The 19624-nt window shown below is 40.2% G+C and overlaps 1 long non-coding RNA gene across 1 annotated transcript; it reads left to right on the forward strand.

Annotated features, from left to right (window-relative positions):
* The first annotated feature begins 16278 nt into the window (after positions 1-16278).
* On the forward strand, positions 16279-17375 carry LOC138170087 (uncharacterized). Its single transcript, XR_011170535.1, has 2 exons — positions 16279-16746; positions 16780-17375. It is a non-coding gene; the product is annotated as an uncharacterized lncRNA (long non-coding RNA).
* The last annotated feature ends 2249 nt before the right edge of the window (positions 17376-19624 follow it).

Raw genomic sequence — 19624 nt, forward strand, 5'->3', positions numbered from 1 at the left:
AAAAGGCAGCATAATGATATCACAAAAGGAAGATAGAAGCCATGTCCGTTTAAAGGTATGAGTTTCATACAAACCTTCCTGCATGTTCTCTGCAAGTGTGCCTTCTTCTTACTAGTACTGTTGTTGCCAATAGAGTAGGGTATCCTAGATGCAGAGAGCATAGGGATAGAAATAATTTTATTTGTCATTTTATTTCATATGCTATTTTATTAAATGTTTTTGCTTTAGATAATGTGTCCTCTGGTTAATTGACAAAAGTGAATAAATTGGTGGCGGCTCATAAGCTATTGTTCTGAATGGGTGCTGACCCACAGAGTACCTCAAACTTGAAATAGCTTTTCTTTCTTTGGCCTGATGTATGAGGTGATGCCAGATACTTTCTGAATAAAATATACACACACATACATTACATTATATATTGTATGTACACATATAGAATATATATTACACATATAATCTATATGACTTTGTTTTGTCTGATTTTAGATGTAGACTAATGGAATAAGGGTAGTGCTTTCCTTTAAAAGCATGGAAATAAACTGTCTGCTTATCAATAAAATAGATAATTATATTAGTATTGAGGGGTACCATCTCCACCAAAGAAAAGGATATAAAAGTATCATGTATTTTTAAATTCTGTCACCATGCTTTTGTTCATTAATCTCTGATGTTTGTTAGGTAATCATGTGGGACACTTTTAGAATAAATTACATTATTAAAAATTCAATTAATTCACTTATTCTTTTCTCTCTCTGATTGACAAATAGAACATTTCAATTGGTATAATGAGACAAACAGAATTCACTGTGTACATTTTTGATGTAGCAAAAAGGGTGAGAAGTACTGACTTGACTAAGCAAGGAGTGAAATAAGGAGGTAAAGGGTAGTCTGGAGAGACGAGGGTTAGAGTTACATTAGAACACCTCCATCCCCACACTGATGATTTGATTGAATTCATTTCAGCAAACATTTTATTAAGCCTATCCTTGCACAAGGATCTATGGAAGAATATAACATAATTACTGTGTATGATAAAAGAAATAATATTATAATTCAAAGGGCAGTCAGGTGGTACAGTGGATAAAGGGCCAGACCTGGAGTAAGGGAAACCTGAGTTCAATTCTGCCCTCCGAAACTTACTAGCTGTATGACCCTGGGCAAGTCACTTAACCTTGTTCACCTCAGTTTCCTCATCTGTAAAATGAGTTGAAGAAGGAAATGGCAGCTCTAGTATCTTTGTCAAAGAAAAACCCAAATGGGGTCATGAAGTGTTGGACATGACTGAAACAACTGAACAAGAAAAGCAAAAATATAATTATCATTCCTACAAATCAAGCACTTAAAGTGTGTTAGGATGATTGGAGTTTCACCCATGAGGCAGTTACATAGCAATTAAAGAATACAAAACAGGAAGAGCATATGATAAAAGGTTGACTGGATATCAGCCCTTGCTATAATCCATAATGTTTTATACATTGCCCTTTCCATTCCACCTAAGGTTATAATGATCACAAAAATTAATTATGTTAATGGTCTTTATTTTTTAAGGTTGATGACATAGAATATTATTTGTAAAGGTCCAGAATATTTCCATGGCTATGATGCTCAATGGATGAGAAACCTGGAGAAGGCTAACATTTAGCTGTCTTCTTCCCCACACCAACCTGGAGATTTGAAGCCTAGAAGACAGATCTGAGGCCCTAATGCTCAACACAAGACAAAGCACACCCTGTGTATCAACAATGCAATATTCACTATGCCTACAGCAACTATAAATATGCTGATGTGGTTATTAATCACAAAATATACCAGGCTCTCTACATGGGGGATAAAGCTAGAACATTTATTAAAATACCAGAAAACTCAGTCCCCAAACCAGAAAGTCAAAGCCATCAGAGTAGTTATGAAATTGGCACTTGTAGTTAACGTGGCAAACAACCATATTCTCAAGCCTTCAAAACAGAACAGGCTACCTCAGGCAAAGGTCCTCCTCTCCCCACTCACAGCGACTGGTCAGCATCCAGGAAGCTTGCTCCCAGCACCGCCCCGCTCCTGGTAGTTCCTGTCCCTGGCTGACTTCAGCAGGAGTCCTTTGCAGAAATTATGGCTGGCTCAAAAAAGGGGTTCATACCATCTCTGCCGCTATTGCTACTGCTGCTGCCAGTCACAGCAGGAACTCCAGCTTGGCTTCTGCTTCCTCTTGCCCCACCCCTTCCTCTTAAGTCAGCAAGTCCAACGGGTCGTGGAAGATCTTTAAATCCCATAATGCTTGCACCTTGAGAAGAGGCCTTTTTTTGTTGTTGAGTTGTTTCTTGTGTCTAACTTTGTATGACCCCATTTGGGATTTTCTTGGCAAAGATACTGGAATAGTTTACCACTTCCTTCTCCAGCTCATTTTACAGATGAGGAAACTGAGACCAACAGGATTAAGTGACTTGCCCAGGGTCACACATAGTAGGTATCTGAGGGCAAATTTGAACTCAGATTTTCCTGACACTAGGCCCAATACTCTACTGTATCACCTAGATGCCTTCAAGCCTTGACATTCCTTGAGAAACTCTTAGGACTCCTCTGTACTGAGCCTAGAAGGTTGGAGGCTAGATCACGACTACTCTTGGCCCTTGTCCCTCACTGAGCTACCTGAGGAGGAGAAGCTTCAGGGGAGTACACTCCACAAAACTCTAAGGTTCTCTATCATTCCATCTACCTCTAAATTCTAAATTTGTCTGGGAGGATGAAGTTTACCATTCCCCACCTAGCTACATCCTACTGAATCTCCCCAATTGGGGAACTACTTTTCAGGGTCACTAAAGTGTAAGCATTATGCCCATACAGTTTCCTCTTAAATCCTTACACAATCAACCATATCCCTCCCCATTATCACCACAACTTGGTATGGTGTGTGGCACATAGTTATGTACTCAATAAATATTTGTTGACTCTTTCACCCATGACTTAGTCTGCCCTACTCTATCATGTCTAACCTAGCTACGGTCCCTGAGCTCCCTCACAACACTGAGATTTTAAGCCATGATCCATTTCTTCTATCTCCTTGCATTAAGGTAAACTGAGTTCTTCCTGGGGGCACTATGTTCCTTGTAACCCACTTGCCTTGACTCACAGAGCCAGGGTGAATGGGAGGCATATTCTTTATTTCGTATTCTTATTGCTAGAACATTTTCTACAACCATTCCTGTGTGATTTTTCTCCTTTCGAGGTCCATTCATTCTATTTGTTCAACCTTCTCTCCATTTTTTTTTTTGCTCTACCCAGAGGTTCTTAACCTATGTAAACTTGTTTAATAAGTATTTTGGTAACTGTATTTTAATATAAATGGTTGCCTTATAAACATTATTCTGAGAAGGGTTTCATAGATAATCCTCAGTCTTGGTCACACACACACACACACACACACAGAGGTTAAGAACTCCTATCATTCATCAGTCTCCAAGGCATTCTCTCAGCATTTTCAATGAGTTTAGTATTTAAGTGGCTGTCTGCCTTGTTATTCCATCCCCTGACAGCATCTTTGGGTACTGCAATATTCACATTGATTAATCTTCTAGAAATCTGACTTCTTAATTCTTCAAACTCCTCAACTCTACGGACTTCCTTTTCAACCCCCACTTTAGCCATATACTGATGCTGTGATTCTCTAGATCTTGCCATGTCTCAGAATTATACCAGTTCTGAGAACCAAATCCAGAACTTTGCAATTCTACTGACCAGAACATCCTGTCCTTCCATCTTCTCTAGAAGGGAAAGAGTATTGTGTGGTGATGGTGGAGGACAGGATAGTGCAGGGCATGGAGCAGAGGGCTGGGGGTAGATTAAAGGGCACTCGCCAGAAGACTGTATGGAAGGACATGTAGTCCAAACTACCAGACACTTGTAGGAGGCTGTTGGATTAATACAATTTTCTTATCAGTTAGGCGGGAACACCCCAGTATATTTCATCCAAAAGGAGGCAGTTTATGTTCTCAGACAGGATTTTGAAGGATGCCATGACCTGGTCTTCTATGTCAGCTGTCTCATGAGATATGAAATTGATGGAGGTCTGAAATGTCACCACATCAAGGCTTTTGGGGTCTGTACATGATTTGGGCAAAGTCAACCTTTTCCTGGGGGTCCTTACAGCCTACCTACTCTTTACCCTTTTCTTGACCTTCAATCCTTGAATTATCCCTAATGTTTTAGTCCATATGCCCTACTCTGTGCCTCTATACACAGCCCTGCTCTGGTAGTTTGTCATATGAATGTCTCAATAACTATTGCCCTAGATTATCTCATTCCATCTGTTCCTTGTCCTCTTTAGCTTTGGATATCCCCTACTTGCAAATTCTTACCCCTGAGTAAGCACTGCATGCTTTTTTTCCATTCTATCTTCAGGGATGCTGCTGCTGGGAGGAATAAGGAAATGGAGTTGATTTCACCCACAATAAATCCATGGTACATAATCTTGCTTAGCTCTTGAGGCTACTTGATAATCCTTCTCTGACTTTAATGACTCCTAATATTATTTCCCACAGTTCTTGTTCCAATCCTTTTTATTCCCCGCTCAAAGTCAATCTATCCCATACTTACAGACTTAGAGCAGTCCTCTACCTGTTACAACCAGAAAATTGGAACCACCAGCATGAACTCCTTTCATTCTCCTCTTCCATTCTGCCTTCTTAGTGCCATTATCCTCTCTCTTTCTGCCTTCTCCACAGTCACAGAAGCCAACAATGAATATTTACTAAAAATGCCTTGTATGTGTCAAGCACTGGGCTGAGGGCTGTAAGAACAGGTAACATGGTACACATTGAAGATCACGGGACTGGGAATCAAGAGAGATCTGGGGCTGAATCTTAGATTTGATATGTCAGTTGTGTTTCTTTAGTCAAGGCACCTAACCCCTGAGGCAGCAAGGTGGTGCAAAGAATCAAGTGCTGGGTTCAGAGTTCAAATCTGGCCTAATTGTATGATCCTAAGCAAGTCACTTAAGCTCTATCTGTTTCAATCTCTTCAACTGTAAAGCGGGCATCATAATAGTACTTACCTCAGAGTTGTTGTGAGTATCAAATGAAATAATATTTGTAAAGTGCTTATCACAGTGCCTGGAACATAGTAGGTTCTTAATAAATGCTTGTTCCATTCCCTTCTGTTTCTCTGGTTCCTCATCTGCAAAATGTTAGGGTAATATTTGAAATACCTATCAAGTAGATTAAATATGAAGAAACATTTTATGAAGCTTTGAGTATAATACAAATGTGAGCTCTCATTACTTCTCTTTAAGGTTAATTCCTCTACCTGTGCCCTTGATCTCCTTCCCTCCTTCCTGCTCCAGAAGTCATTACCTTTCTTTCATGCATCATCAATCTCTCCCTCACCACTGACTCTTTCCCATCTGCCTAAAGCATGCTCAGGTTTTGCTAGAAAAGTCTCTTCTTTTCACTTTCTGCCACACCAAGATGCCATCCCATCCTTTTAACTTCCACTGGGGATACAAAACCAATCTTGAAACACTCCCTGTCCTCAAAGAGCTTACATTCTCCCTGGTGTGCTGCCCAGTGTGGTGGTACTCAACATGCTGACAAACAAGTGAATACAAAGTACATAGTAAATAATTCCATGGAGGCATTAATTGAGGGAATCAAGAAAGCTATCTTGTGGGATCTAGTACTTGGAATGAAGTTTGAAGGAAACTGATGTTTCCATGAGTCAGAGTCAAGGAGAGAGGACAATTCAGACTGTACAAAGGTATGATGTTAAATGGAATCCAAAAATATGGAAAGTCTAGTCATCCAATTTGACTAGAACACAGAGAACACAGAGATGGAGAAGTCTAGAAAGGGAAGACTTAGAAAGGGAAGCTGGGACCAGATTCTGAAGGGCTTTAAATGCCACACAGAGAAGTCTGTATTTTATCCTCAAAGCAAAAGAGAGCCAGTAGAGTTTATTGATTAGGATAGCAACATGATCATTGCTATGCTTTAGGGACATCAGCTTGACAGGTCTGTGGAGGACAAGTTGAGAAGGAGAAATTGGATGTGTGGATACCAACTTGGGGGTTATTGTGATACTCCGCAGGTTTTGGTTAGGTTAAATACCTAAATTAGTGTATTTGTGATATGGGAAAAAAAGGAGGAGATAGATGAGGTAAGAGACTGCAGAGGTAGAACAACACGATAACTGATTGGCAATGTAAGTCTATACTTGGTTGTTTGATGGGGAGAACACTAACAATTGGGTGTCATGCCAAGTCAGCAACCATTTATGAAGTACCTACTATGTGCCAGACACTGGGTTAAACACTGAGGATTCAAAGAAAGGACAAAAAAGTCAAGCTTTAATCTTAAGAGGTTCATAGTCTAATGGAGACAACATGAAAATAATTACGTGCAACAAGATATCTACAGGATAAAATGGAGATACTTAGGAGAGGGAAGGGATTAATATTGAGGGGGATCAGGAATGCCTTCTTGCGGGATTTTGGAGGGGACTTAAAGGGAGCTGGGGTAGAGATGGGATGGAAGAGCATTCTGGGCATGCAGGGGCAGCCAGGAAAACTGCACAGTCAGAAGGTAGAGTGTTATGTGCAAGGAACAGCAAGGAAACCAGCATCACTAGATTGTAGGGTGCATGTGGGGGAGTAAGACGGAAGAAGGCAGGAAGGGGGCCAGGTTCTGAGGGACTAGAACAGCCAAGCCAGGTATCTACTGAAAGTTATTGACACGAACTGGAAGAATATAATTTTGATATTTGAGCATAGAATGGATGGACAGGGGAGAGACTTGAAGCAGAGAGACCAGAAGACTCTAGCAATGGCACAGGAGTAAGGTGATGAGGGCTTGAATCAGGCTGGTGGCAGGGTCAGAGCAGAGAAGGGCATGCAATGTTATGAAGGTAGAATCAATAAGGACTGGCAACTGGTTGCATATGGTGGAGGGAGTGAGGAGTCAATAGTCAAGGGTGATACCTAGATTTTTAAGCCTGGGTGAGTGGGAGCATTTTTGAAAGGATGGAGTATAAGGAGAACCTTTCTATTAAGGAAAGCTAGGTATTTTAAGAAGTATTGGTGAAAAGGGAATATTTTCCAAGCACAGGGAACAGTTTATGCAAGGACAAAGAGGCACTAGGTGGAATTTTAGTACAGGGAATGGCAAGGAAGCCAGTTTGGATGGAATTGAACGTGTGAACAAGAATAGTTTGAAAAAAGTTGGAAAGAGGCTGAAACTAGATGGTGAAGGGATTTAAACAATAAGATGAGGAGTTTACACCTTATCCTTAAAACAATAGGGGACAACTGAAATCTCTTGAATAAGGAGGTGACCTAGTTGACATGCTTTAGTAAATTTACTTTTCTTGCTGCGTGGAAGATAGATTGGAGAGGAAAGAGTCTATAAGCCAGGAATCCAATTAAGAGGTCATTGAAATAGACCAAGTGAGAGGTCATAGATATAAATCCTAGATTTAGAGCTGCAAAGGACCTCAGAAACCCTTTAGTTTAGGTACTTTATAGATGGAGAAACTGAGGCCCAGGTGGGCCTGATTCTTAAAGTAAAAAAAAAACTGGAACTAGGGTAAGGATATAAATAAAGAGATGGGGACAGATGTGAAATATGTTGTAGAAGTAGAATCAGTAAAACTTAATTGACCAGATGTGAAAGGTAAGGGAGAGTGAACTGAGGTAGCAAACTTGGTAACTAGAAGGATGGTTGTATCCTCCACAGAGATGGAAAATTTAGAAAATGAATGAGTCAATGAAAAAGACATTTATTACATTCTTACTCTGTTCAAAGTACTGATAATACAAATACAAAAGTTGTGACAATCCTTGCTTTCCAGGAGCTCATATTCCAATGAAGGAAAGAATATATATTGGAAGTTTCAGGTACAAGTCTGATGGAAAGGCCCCATAGTCCTTAGGGTACAGCTGTTCCCAGTGATCACACTCTTTCTGATGTTGAAGCATTTATACTGCCAATGACTTTGGTCTGGTAGACTTTCTTTTCTGGGTCTTCAGTGGTTGTGATAGTTGAAGAAGCAGTGACTTAAGTGCCTATAAAAACCTTTCCCATGTCTTACCTTTTGGGATGAAGGCTGGGAGGAGCTGAAGCTGGAATGGAAACAGGACCAGTGATGTGGGGGGCATTGTTATTCCCAGGGATCTCGGGATTACTTATCTATCAGTAGCAGTTGGCCAACAGTTGGTTTTGGTAATAGCTAGGAATATGAGCCTTTTCTCCAAAGAGATTGCTCCCCTCAATGATGGCTGTGGAAACCAGGGTAGAAAAGCAGGACCATTGTCCTGAGGGGTATAGGCATTTTCAGTATTCCTGAATTCAGTGTCCTGAACTATTTTCCTATGTGTCTAAGGGGAGATAATGACTGAGGTGGTGGCAGTAATTTGACACATCTGGCAAATGATTCCTCCTGCCTCTCCCTCAGAGTAACTTGGATGCATGGGTTTAAGGGGGGGGGGAAGGCGGGCAGGGCAAAAGAGGGGTAAGGATTAAATCTAGCATACAGGCTTGAGAACTAGATAGGAATATCTGGGTTTAAGCCCCATCTCCAATACACACAACCTGTAAGACCCTGGGAAAAATCACTCAATTTCTCAGGGCTCTAGGTAGCTCTCTAAAATTATAATTTGCAAATAAGTTGCCAGCCTGAATTGGAATGGCATTTTTTTTCTTACCTAGAAGTTCCTTATATAAAGGGGAAAAGATAATGAGCTATTTTTTTGGACATTGTGAGTTGAAGATGCCTATAAGATTCAATAGGTAATTGATACTATGGGATTGGATCTCATTATGATACGGGAGTGATCATATTGGATTGGAGAGATTAGCACTGGATATTAGCCCTGAATATTTATGATATGATGAGTTCACAAAGTGAGAGGGAAAATAATACAGATAAAAAAAGAGAGCCCAGATCAGAGACCTGGAGGATATCTATGGTGGGTCATAAAGCAGCAAGGGACCAGGAGATGCTTAGACAGGGAGCAGGAGAGCCAAGGGAGAACAACATCCCCAGACCTCAGAGAAGAGAAAGTTTCCTGGTGGATTAGGTGGCGTAATGAGAATGGGAGTTTGAAGATCTTCCCTGCCCCTTGATAGACCTAGGGGGAAGTTTGAAGACCTCCCCTACTCTGAAAGTAAACTCTATCCCCTGATAGGCTGAATGTAGTTACATGGAGCTTTGCTAAAGGGAAGCAGAGCCCACAGGAAGCTAGTAGTCAGAGCTAGCCAGATGGTGGGGGAGAAAGAAGACACTCAGGAAGGAGATAAAAAGGTTTGTGAGTAAATACCGATCTTGTATTGGTTTGTGGGAAGGCTGAAGGATGCTGTGGCTCTCAGCATTATTATGGCTTCTGAATATCTTTGGTACTATGATGGAATCAGCTTACTGGTTTTGGGATGGGGTTTTCAGGTTTCTAAATAAATGCTTCAATTCTATCCTCTATCTGGAGAGTTTGGTATATTTTGCAATTGAATGTCATGTGATACTTATAATCACGGTCTTTATTGTGATTGTGGGTGCTGTAAATATTGCATTGGCACTGTTAGACTAGGTGGATTAGATATCTGATGCTGAAGATTTATCTAGAAGGATGAAGACTGACCTTGGTAAGATCAGAAGCCAGACTAAAAGTAAATAGGAAGGAAAGTGAAGCAACAAGTAGAAAGGAATGTCTTTTTTTTTTTCTTTAGGAACATGACTGTCAAAGAGGCAGGTGTAATATAGGACAATAACTTGAAAGCATGATAGGATTAAATGAAAAAAAAATTAACATGTTTAAATAGCAAGGGTTTAAAGGTTGGGGGAGACTGGAGCAGACATATATGTGAATAGTGGAGAAGCGGCTAATAGGTAATGAGAGAAGGGAAATATGAATATGAAAGTATGTGTTGGGGGGTGTGATCAAGTGGACAAATTTCCACAAAATATAAGAGAGGATAGATTCAGGGAGATTTCTTATCTATTTATCAGGCTTGGGGCCTGGGGCTAAGAAGAAAATGTAGGGAGTGATGTCTAGAGCTTTTGAGGTAGGGAGCACTGGAGAAGAAGGAGCTCACAGAAAGGACCTCTCTTTTCCTGTCAAGTAAGAGATGAGAGCTTCTGTTGAAAGAGAAATGTGAGGAGGTTTGAAGAGGAGACAGAAAGTTTGAAACAGCCTCTGTGGGGAATGTGATAACCAGTTTGAAAATAATAGATTGCCATGTGATAGTGACGACCTATTTGAAATTAAGTAACATAAATCTACATTGGGGCCAGTCGGTACAGTTGTAATTTCTTTTGGTACAAAGCTTATTTACATTCAGGGTGTTATTCTCATGCTTTCATATGCTGTCTCCTCTCTACCTTATGTTAAGCACTGACATTTTTATTGTCTTTCCTTCCTATTTATCCCAGACATGTAATGGTGATGATTATAGGCAGGGGTTTAACTCTTAAAACTAGTCAGACTCAGCAAGACAATAAATGGAATCAGTAAAGTTGTAAGATACCAGAAATACACCAAAAAAAATACCAAAAATTATAAGGAACCTGCAAGCATCGTGACATTATAGGATGGTAGAGTCAAAAATGAACTTGGAAAACTTTTTGTGAAGTCCTCCATTAACAGATGAGGAAACTCAACAACTTGTGCAAAGGGATGCAGAGTTAGTGATCTAGCCTGGAATTTGGTAACTTGCCATGGAATTCTTTATCTCTTTTTGAAAGCTTAAACTGCAAATGGGCAATGTCAAATGAAACTTTCTTGTGGCTCAAATTTTATTCTACGATAGTGGCAATTTTATGACAGTCTGTCTACCCTTTAAAAACTAAAATCCCCCCTTCCTTCACTCCAAGAGAGTTCCTATCCATAAGCCATTTTTTACTTAGGATTATCTGTGCATGAGTCTTAGTAGGACACACTGCGATGCCATCAAGTAAGGACACCACCTACTTAGGACCATTTTTGCCTGTAGATTACTGACAAAAGCAGCTGGAGTCAACATCTGTGCACTAAAAATCCTTCAAAGTTAGAACAAAACAAGTTTTAATCTCATAACCACAGTTTGAATCTCAGCTCATTTGTATGAAAAGCTACCCAGTGAGAGCATATAGTGGTGTGCTGAATAAAATGAATTAACTCAGGGCACTGGGTAGCCCCAGAGATGAGAGTGAAAAGAAGGTGTGTATTGCCCAAGCTGTTCAAGCATGCAGGGGACTGAATTCCACCCCACCAAGACGATTTGGTTCAACAAGTCCGTTCTCTTTTAATGGTTCGCTTCCATTATGGCTACAAGGAAATTACAATGTGTGTTTGAAGTCAATCCTTCTGATTTTCAGGTATGAAAGTATAAAAGGAGGGAGAACTGGAAAACCTGAAGCAGGATCCCAACTTCCTTCACCTTAGCACCTCCCCAGTTCACTTTATCACTAGTCTTTTTGACCACCCCATAATCTTAAATTATATACTGACTGATCACAAGGCATCGTTTCCTTTGCAAACAGGCTTTCCCATAAGTGTTCTCTTTTGTGCTTTGGAATCCTGTTGGTGGAAAAGAAGTATGGAAATATAAGTTATTTTCATGCTTTATTGGTTTCAGTATGATTATTCTTCCTCCTCTGGCTTTAATAAAGGTAAATTTGGTGATCCTATGTTGAGATGGGGGTCCTATTCTAATGCCTCTTTTCTAATGCTTTGCATTAAATCCATGTTAATTGAATCCTCTATGATTTCTTAGGCAAATCTAAGAATTGTCGACTCCATGCTGTCTAAAGCAACCTCACTTATTCCTTTACTGCCCGGGACACCATGTGAGACCTGCAGATGCTAAACAGCTTCTCCCTGCACCAGTTCAAACAAGAAATGTTAACCATATGCATCTCCAGCCTGTTTATCCTTAAGCAAGGCAGAGCCATGCAGTGCTAAAGATGGGCAGTCGGGGAGAGTCTCTGGGTCTGACTGGCATACCTCACACAGGGCTGTTTGATGAAAAGCAAGGGTAAAGAATATCTCAGGAATTCAGTTCAATGATATGTAGCCTGGGAACCTTTATGCTACGTTTCAACCCATGGCTGAAGCAGGTCAGCCCCTCTCTCAGTATTTCTGGAAGTTTGGGCACTGGAACTAAGCTTATCGGTCAAACTTCCTGAATTCAGATGTGGAGTGTGGACTGTGGAGCAGGATCTACCAGGGCCTGTGCTCCCGGATACTTAAACTCATTTTGAGGCACTTCTTTTTATACCAACTTGAAATCAAACCTCCATCAGAAAAAGTGGAAAGGCAATTTGGAAAGACGGATAGAGAGCTGGACTCAGTGTCAGGAAGACCCAAGTTCAAGGTTCACCTCTAACATGTACTTGCTACGTGATCCTAAATAAGTTACTCGACTTCTCAGTGTTGCTAGGCATCTCTCTAAAACTATCAGTGCCAATCTGCATTGGTACAGGGACTTACTCATGAAGATCTCTTTACACTTTTGAAATCAAAGTCTGGTAAAAATATAAATAAATATACATAAACATACACACATACAACACACATACCTCACAAACATGCTTACAAAAGAGAAACATTCATTCAAAACTTATTCAAAAACCACTACATTATACATATGATGTGACTATTCCTCTTTTTAAAATATCTATATTTTATTTTCTCAAACAATAAAAATCCACCTTCTCACTCTCACCCCAGTCCTCCCCTCCCCAACCAGCTGAAAATCAAAGAAAATAAAACCATTTATAAGACGTAAAGTCAAATAAAATAAATTTCCACATTGGTCATGTCCAAAAGAATATTTTCACTCTGTGTCCTTCCCCTCTCTACCAGGAGGTGGGTGGCGTTTCATTATTAGTGTTATGGAATCATGATTGGTCATCATGATAACGAGTTCCTAATTCTTCCAAAGTTGTTTGCCTTCAGCATATTGTTGACAGTGTATTAACTTTTCTTTTGATTCCAGTCCCTTCATTCTGCATCAGTTCACCCAAGTCTTTCCAGATTTCTCTGAAACAATCTCCATAATTTCTTACTGTATAATAGTATTTCATTATATTTATACATAACTTGTTTAGTCATTCTCCTAACTTATGCGATCTCTCTGATTCCCTTTCCTTGCCACCTCAAAAAGAGCTATAGATATTTTTATAAATCCTTAAAATTTTTGTGCATAGAACTGATCCCTTCCTTAATCTAATTCCCTTTTGTCCCTTCTACTCTTTCCCTCCTATCTCCTTGTTGAAATGTATTTCTGTACCCAATTCTGTGTGTGTGTGTGTGTGTGTGTGTGTGTGTGTGTGAACTAGTTAAAAGAAGCTTTAACCAGTTCAAATGAGAGTAAGGTAGCAATGTCAGCTTTTCTTCCAACCACCAAGTCTTTGTTTTTGTTCACCTGCATTATGTAAGATAAATGTCCTTAATCTTCCTTTCCCTTACCTCAACTCCAATGTATTACTCTTCCTCTCTCTTTGTATTCTTCTCTTAAGATAATCAATACATAAGAGAACCATTCCCAGGTCATGTCCAGTTAGACTCTCTATGATCCCTCATGATGGAGTCATATTGGATCAGAAAGGACATAAATATCATCTCCTCCTATGTAAACATAAGCAGTCTTTCCTTGTTTAGTCTTTTATCAATATTCATTTATGTTAATCTTTTTGTGTTTCTCTTCACTCTCGTGTTTGAACCTCAGAGATTCTCCACAGGTCTGGTCTTTTCATGAGGAATGCTTGGAAGTCCTCTATTTCATTAAAATTCCAGTTTTTTTTTTCTCCTATGCCATTACATTCAGGTTTGCTGAGTCAGTTATTCTTAGCTGAAAGCTCATGTCCTTTATCTTTTGGAATTTTGTATTCAAGCCCTCTGCTTCTTTGTCTTCATGGCTTGATACTTTAATTTTTTCTGTCTACTGAAAAGTATTTTTTCTTTGACCTTGAAGTTTGGGATTCTGGCTATGATGTTCCTGGGAGTTTTCATTTGGGGTTCTTTTAAGAGATGGCCAGTAGATTCTTTTTATAGCTGCCAGATGGCACCTGTTAACACTGTGGTGCCACAACATAGGTCTGGAGGTATCCCATATGACTCTATTAGGCCTAGACTAATCCTAGTCTTTAGGACCATCTCCTGACCGGGTACACAGCCTAACCCTGGGCATTGGAGTGTGATGTTTTCCCGTCCTAACTTCATCCCCAGTATCCATAGACCTTTCTGTTCCCTATGCTGAACTAGGCTGGACAAATGACTTTTTTTTTCTGTATTTCCCTATGAAGATTTGATCTCAAGCATTTTCTAGATCTGCTTGGAGGAGTTTTGTGGAGGGAACTTGTTCTGTTTCTTGCTAATCCACCTTCTTGATTCTACCTCTCCACCCCACGGACTTTTATTAGGAACTCTTTGTTTTTCACCCTTGGTATGGTATGAGTCTTTGTGGCTATTAAAGCTTTTTTAAAAATAAAATTTATGTTTTAAAGTTTCACAAAAATTTCTTAAAGGAAATTATATTGGAGATTTCTGAAGTAGGATTTTATGTATGTGTGTATGTATATATCCACATCCATCCATATATATATACACATACACGTAAGTACATATACACATTTTTACTATGTATTATATATTATATAATTTATAGATATTTGTGATAGTAATGGAATATAAAGATTCCCTTGTATTGGCTTGGTTTTCAAATTGATTGTGTTAAAACCCAGAGCTTGTTAATCCCACCTGTGGGATGGACTTGTTGATGTGAAAAGAAAGTCCTGAACTGGGAGGAGCTGGTAACGTAGATTTGGAGAGACACAAGAGAGAGGCAGAAGAACTTTTTGGAAGCAGTACCTCATGGAGGCAGAGAGAGAGACTGAGAAGGATTTCTGAGGGCCACTTTGAATTGCCCTGGACTTTTGAGACCTGCCCCCTGAGCTGCCAAGGACTGAGGAGACATGGCTGTTTTGCTGGTACTTTGGCTGTCTGTTTTGATGTTGTTTTGCCAGATTTGTCCACTGGTGAAAGACAGTCCTTTTGTTGAAGAAGTCCTGGAACCTGGCTGTTGGCTAAGAAGCCCTGAGACTGTCCTGCAGACAGAGAGTGAATGCTGTCCACTGGTGAAGGACAGTGCTGTTGTTGCAGGGGTCTGGGAACCTTTCTGTTGGTTCAGAAGCCCTGAAGAAGGATTTTCTTGTTGTATGTTTACAGAAATCCTGGGAGAGGGTTTTGCTAATGTTTTCAGGGGTTCTAGGACTGTTCTACAGACAGAGGATGAATTAATGAAGGGACCAGCAATGTATCTTGTGGCCTTGCTAAGCCTTGTCTCCCCAGGAACTAAGATTGCTGAGAACTTGCCTGTGTCAAGATGAAGAAAAGACCTCCATTTGGGTATTAAGTGCTGTGCTTAAACTTGATGTAACTCTGGGGTAGATTCAATTGTGATCCAGGGGTGGGGAACTTTTGACTTTTTTGTGTTCTATGGTTGAACAAATGAATGTACTTTACTTAGATTGGAAACTAATCTCCATTTGAGAAGAGGGGCTTTGTGGTGGACTAAATGAAGGTACAGCCTAGGGGTGGAGTAGTATTTAGAACAGGGACTTTGTAATTGATTGAATGATTGGAAGGTCCTGGGGTGGGGTAGTACTTGGAGATTATTTAATCACACTTAGTAAATGCTGTATTTGGAATGATGTCATATTTTGACCTTCTCTGTTCTTGGTTTGTCACTGAATAAAATGGAGAGCACCTATGCTGGTATTCTAAACCTTGGGAAGTTGCCTTTCCTTGGCGTTACATTACAATATTGTATATTCACATATACATGTATATGCATATACATATTCAGATCTATCTATATCTATACATTTATACCGATCTATGTACCTATATATAGATATATACCTTTGGGGCATATGGGGTATGCCAGGAAGACTAGCTCCTCTGGTGTGAGGGCTTCTCAGGTACTTTTCAGGGCTGCTCCTCCACCTTTGGTGGCCACCTGATTCACTCAACATGTAGCTCTGAGAAGTTGTAGTATGCACTGTGGCCACATTGCAGCACACTGTGTGAGTGGATGGGCTTAACCAGGTTGAGGGTAACTGACAGGCCTCAAACCTGTTGGTGAATTAGGGGGATGTCTACCCCATATATGTGAAGACTTCCTCCTGCAGAATGGGCAGATAAGAACAATTTGTTCCAATGGCCATAAAGGTGACTGAAGCAGGAACTCTGGAATGCTTAGAGCTTGGTCATATATTTAAGTTGCCAAGGTCATCCACTATATCCTGGGCCATTACCAGGTGTGATAGTAATGGCAATTAAAGATTCCCCTGTATTGGCTTGGTTTTCAAATTGATTGTATTAAAACCCAGAGCTTGTTAATCCCACCTGTGGGATGGACTTTTTGATGTGAAAAGAAAGTCCTGACTGGGAGGAGCTGGTGATGTAGATTTGGAGAGACAAGAGAGAGGCGGAAGTTCTTTTTGGGAAGCAGCACCTCGTGGAGAGGAGAGACTAAGAGATTGCTGGTGGCCGCTTTGAATTGCCCTGGACTTTTGAGACCTGCCCCCTGAGCTGCCAAGGACTGAGGAGACATGGCTGTTTTGCTGGTACTTTGTCTGTCTGTTTTGATGTTATTTTGCCAGATTTGTCCACTGGTGAAAGAATGTCCTGTTGAAGAAGTCCTGGAACCTGGCATTTGGTTAAGAAGGCCTGAGACTGTCCTGCAGACAGAGAGTGAATACTGTCCACTGGTGAGGGACAGTACTGTTGTTGCAGGGGTCTGGAGACTGTCCTGCAGACAGAGTGAATACTGTCCACTGGTGAGGGACAGTGCTGTTGTTGCAGGGGTCTGGGAGCCTTTCTGTTGGTTCAGAAGCCCTGAAGAAGGATTTTCTTGTTGTATGTTTACAGAAATCCTGGGAGAGGGCTTTGCTAATGTGTTCAGGGGTTCTAGGACTGTTCTACAGACAGAGGATAAATTCATGAAGGGACTGGCAATGTATCTTATGTCCTTGCTAAGCCTTGTCTCTCCAGGAACTAAGATTGCTGAGAACTTGCCTCGTGTCAAGATGAAGAAAAGACCTCCATTTGGGTATTAAGTGCTGTGTTTAAACTTGATGTAACTCTGGGGTAGATTCAATTGTGATCCAGGGGTGGGGAACTTTTGACCTTTTTGTGTTCTATGGTTGAGCAAATGAATGTATTTTACTTATGTTTGGAAACTAATCTCCATTTGAGAAGAGGGGCTTTGTGGTGGACTTAATTAAGGTATAGCCTAGGGGTGGAGAAGTATTTGGAACAGAGACTTTGTAATTGATTGAATGATTGGAAAGTCCTGGGGTGGGGTAGGCCTTGGAGATGATTTAATCACACTTAGTAAATGCTGTATTTTGAATGATGTCATGTTTTGATCTTCTCTGTTCTGGGTTTATTACTGAATAAAATAGAGAGCACCTATGCTGGTATTTTGAACCTGGGAAGTTGCCTTTGCTTGGTATTACATTACACCAGGCATCTAGATTTTTATCCTGCTGCTGGACTTCAATGACTTAGGAAAAGAGAGGGTGAGGCTGATGACTTTGTGCAGTTCTGCCTCACTTATATCCAATTCATGCACAAGTCAAGATATCACCTCATGATGTCATTGGTCCTCTCAGAAAACAAAGGACAAACATACGTACATATATCTACATATATGTGTATGTACACATATATGCAAGTTGAAAAGAGAGAATGACTCAAAATCAGTTGCATGAAATGATTGTTTTCACTAAAAAACCATAAACCCCCCATAATTTGCAAAACAAGGCAGTAATAGATAAAGAAAATGATCTCTATGAAGGAGAATTTCTCCTATTCTGACAGTGCAGTTTTGACCCACAAATAAATGCTTCCCTGTTCATGCTATAGGCCACTTAAGAGCAGAGCCCATCAACTTATTTATAAAATGTATTATAATGGAAAGTGAGGAAAGAAAGGAGGAAAGAAGCTTGCTTTTCTGGCTCCAGTTCTAAGTTGGGGTTTTGGATGTATAAAGGAGAATTCTTGCTATATGAGCCTTTCCAAAGATATCTTCAGTTTGGCAGTCAGGTTTTTTCCCACTTCTACAAAGTGGGAGAAGATATCGTAAGTGCTGAAAAGTTTACAGGGGTTCAGGAAAGGAAATGTGGGAAAAAAACCTTTCCCAATAATATTAAGACACAATGCCGCACTCTCAACTCGCTTTCCTCCCCCTTTATTCTAGATGTAACCATTAAGTGAGGTGACCCAAATAGATCCTGGTCACAGAACATCAGAGAACCATATGAGCACCAGCAATTTGTTGTAACTCAGCAGCTTCCTGTCACAGTAATAGATGATCCAAGGTCAAAGCTCCCAGGACAAATGAAGAGATTTTAAGAGGAGATGTGAATTCCACTCTCGCCAGAGGCAAACTTATGATAAGAAAATCTGGAATAATTTCTATAGTGGGGGAATTGGTCCCCCTTCCTCTTTAGCTCAGTTTATATAATTGCTGAATGTAAGTGGCAGATGACAGAATTAATTGGGTATTAATATACTAAAGAAGTGCAAAGATATATCTATTCCCTGTTAGCCCAGTAGAAATGTGAACATTTTTCTCTGATTGAAATGGAAAGGGAAATTGGCATTTTCTGGCTGAAGACTGGCCGTGGCCTTGGCAGCATTTAATAAGCTAAAACTGCTATCCCTGGAATCCTTTGAAGAAAGCCGTGATTTTGTAGAGTGTAACTCCAAAAACTCTACTAGTCAAAATGTAGAGACACTTCTCTCTTCTCTCCTTCACTGCCAAGAGCCATGGCATCTAATGTAGAGCTAGATGCCCAGTATGAGTCACTGTATCCAGAAGAGGGACACATTGTTTTAGAATAAACAGACATAGAGAGGAAACATTCGAAGGAGGGAGTAGCTTCAAGGGCCATGAACCCTGGCAGCAAAGAAGAGAGTCTCTTGTAGATTAAAGGGAGAAGTTGGGAATTCAATAAATGGTTCCACTTTGAGTTCATTGTATTTAGTGGCTGACTATTAAAGGTTAGCTCATTGAGAAGGACTCGAGAGATAGGATTTTAGGAATCTGGCTCCAGAGAGTACCCTCTGAACCTAGGAATAGTCAATCTCTTGAGGACTCAACCTGTAAACTTCTCTTTTTTCTTTTTCTTTTTGGAGGGCAATTGGGATTAAGTGACTTGCCCAAGGTCACACAGCTAGTTTAAGTGTCTGAGGCCAGATTTTGAACTCAGGTCCTTCTGACTCCAGAGCCGGTGCTCTATTCACTGTGCCACCTAGCCGCCCCTTATAAACTTCTAAGTATAAGTTGAGTGGTAACCCAGAAATGCTGAACTTGAATACCTAGAGTTTAGCTGGGGAAATGTTATATTTTTCAATGTCCCTTGAAGGAATTAAATGAAAGCAATAATTCCTATGACCTAGCATGGTACACTGTAGATAGCAGTATCTTAATAGAGTTATTTTTTCAAACAATTCAAACTAAATTCCAATGCTGGGATGGAAAATATTTCAAAAGTCAGTTTTTTTAAATAAAAAATATTTTGGGATATTGGAATATCTCTTGACATCATGTTCAATCCTAGAATAATTATGAAGTCAAAAGTCACTCGTATCTATTTA

Source organism: Petaurus breviceps, unplaced genomic scaffold, assembly GCF_028583685.1.
Source record: "Petaurus breviceps papuanus isolate PSGF00001 unplaced genomic scaffold, PetGlider_PUasm1.0 38, whole genome shotgun sequence".
Lineage (NCBI taxonomy): Eukaryota > Metazoa > Chordata > Mammalia > Diprotodontia > Petauridae > Petaurus > Petaurus breviceps.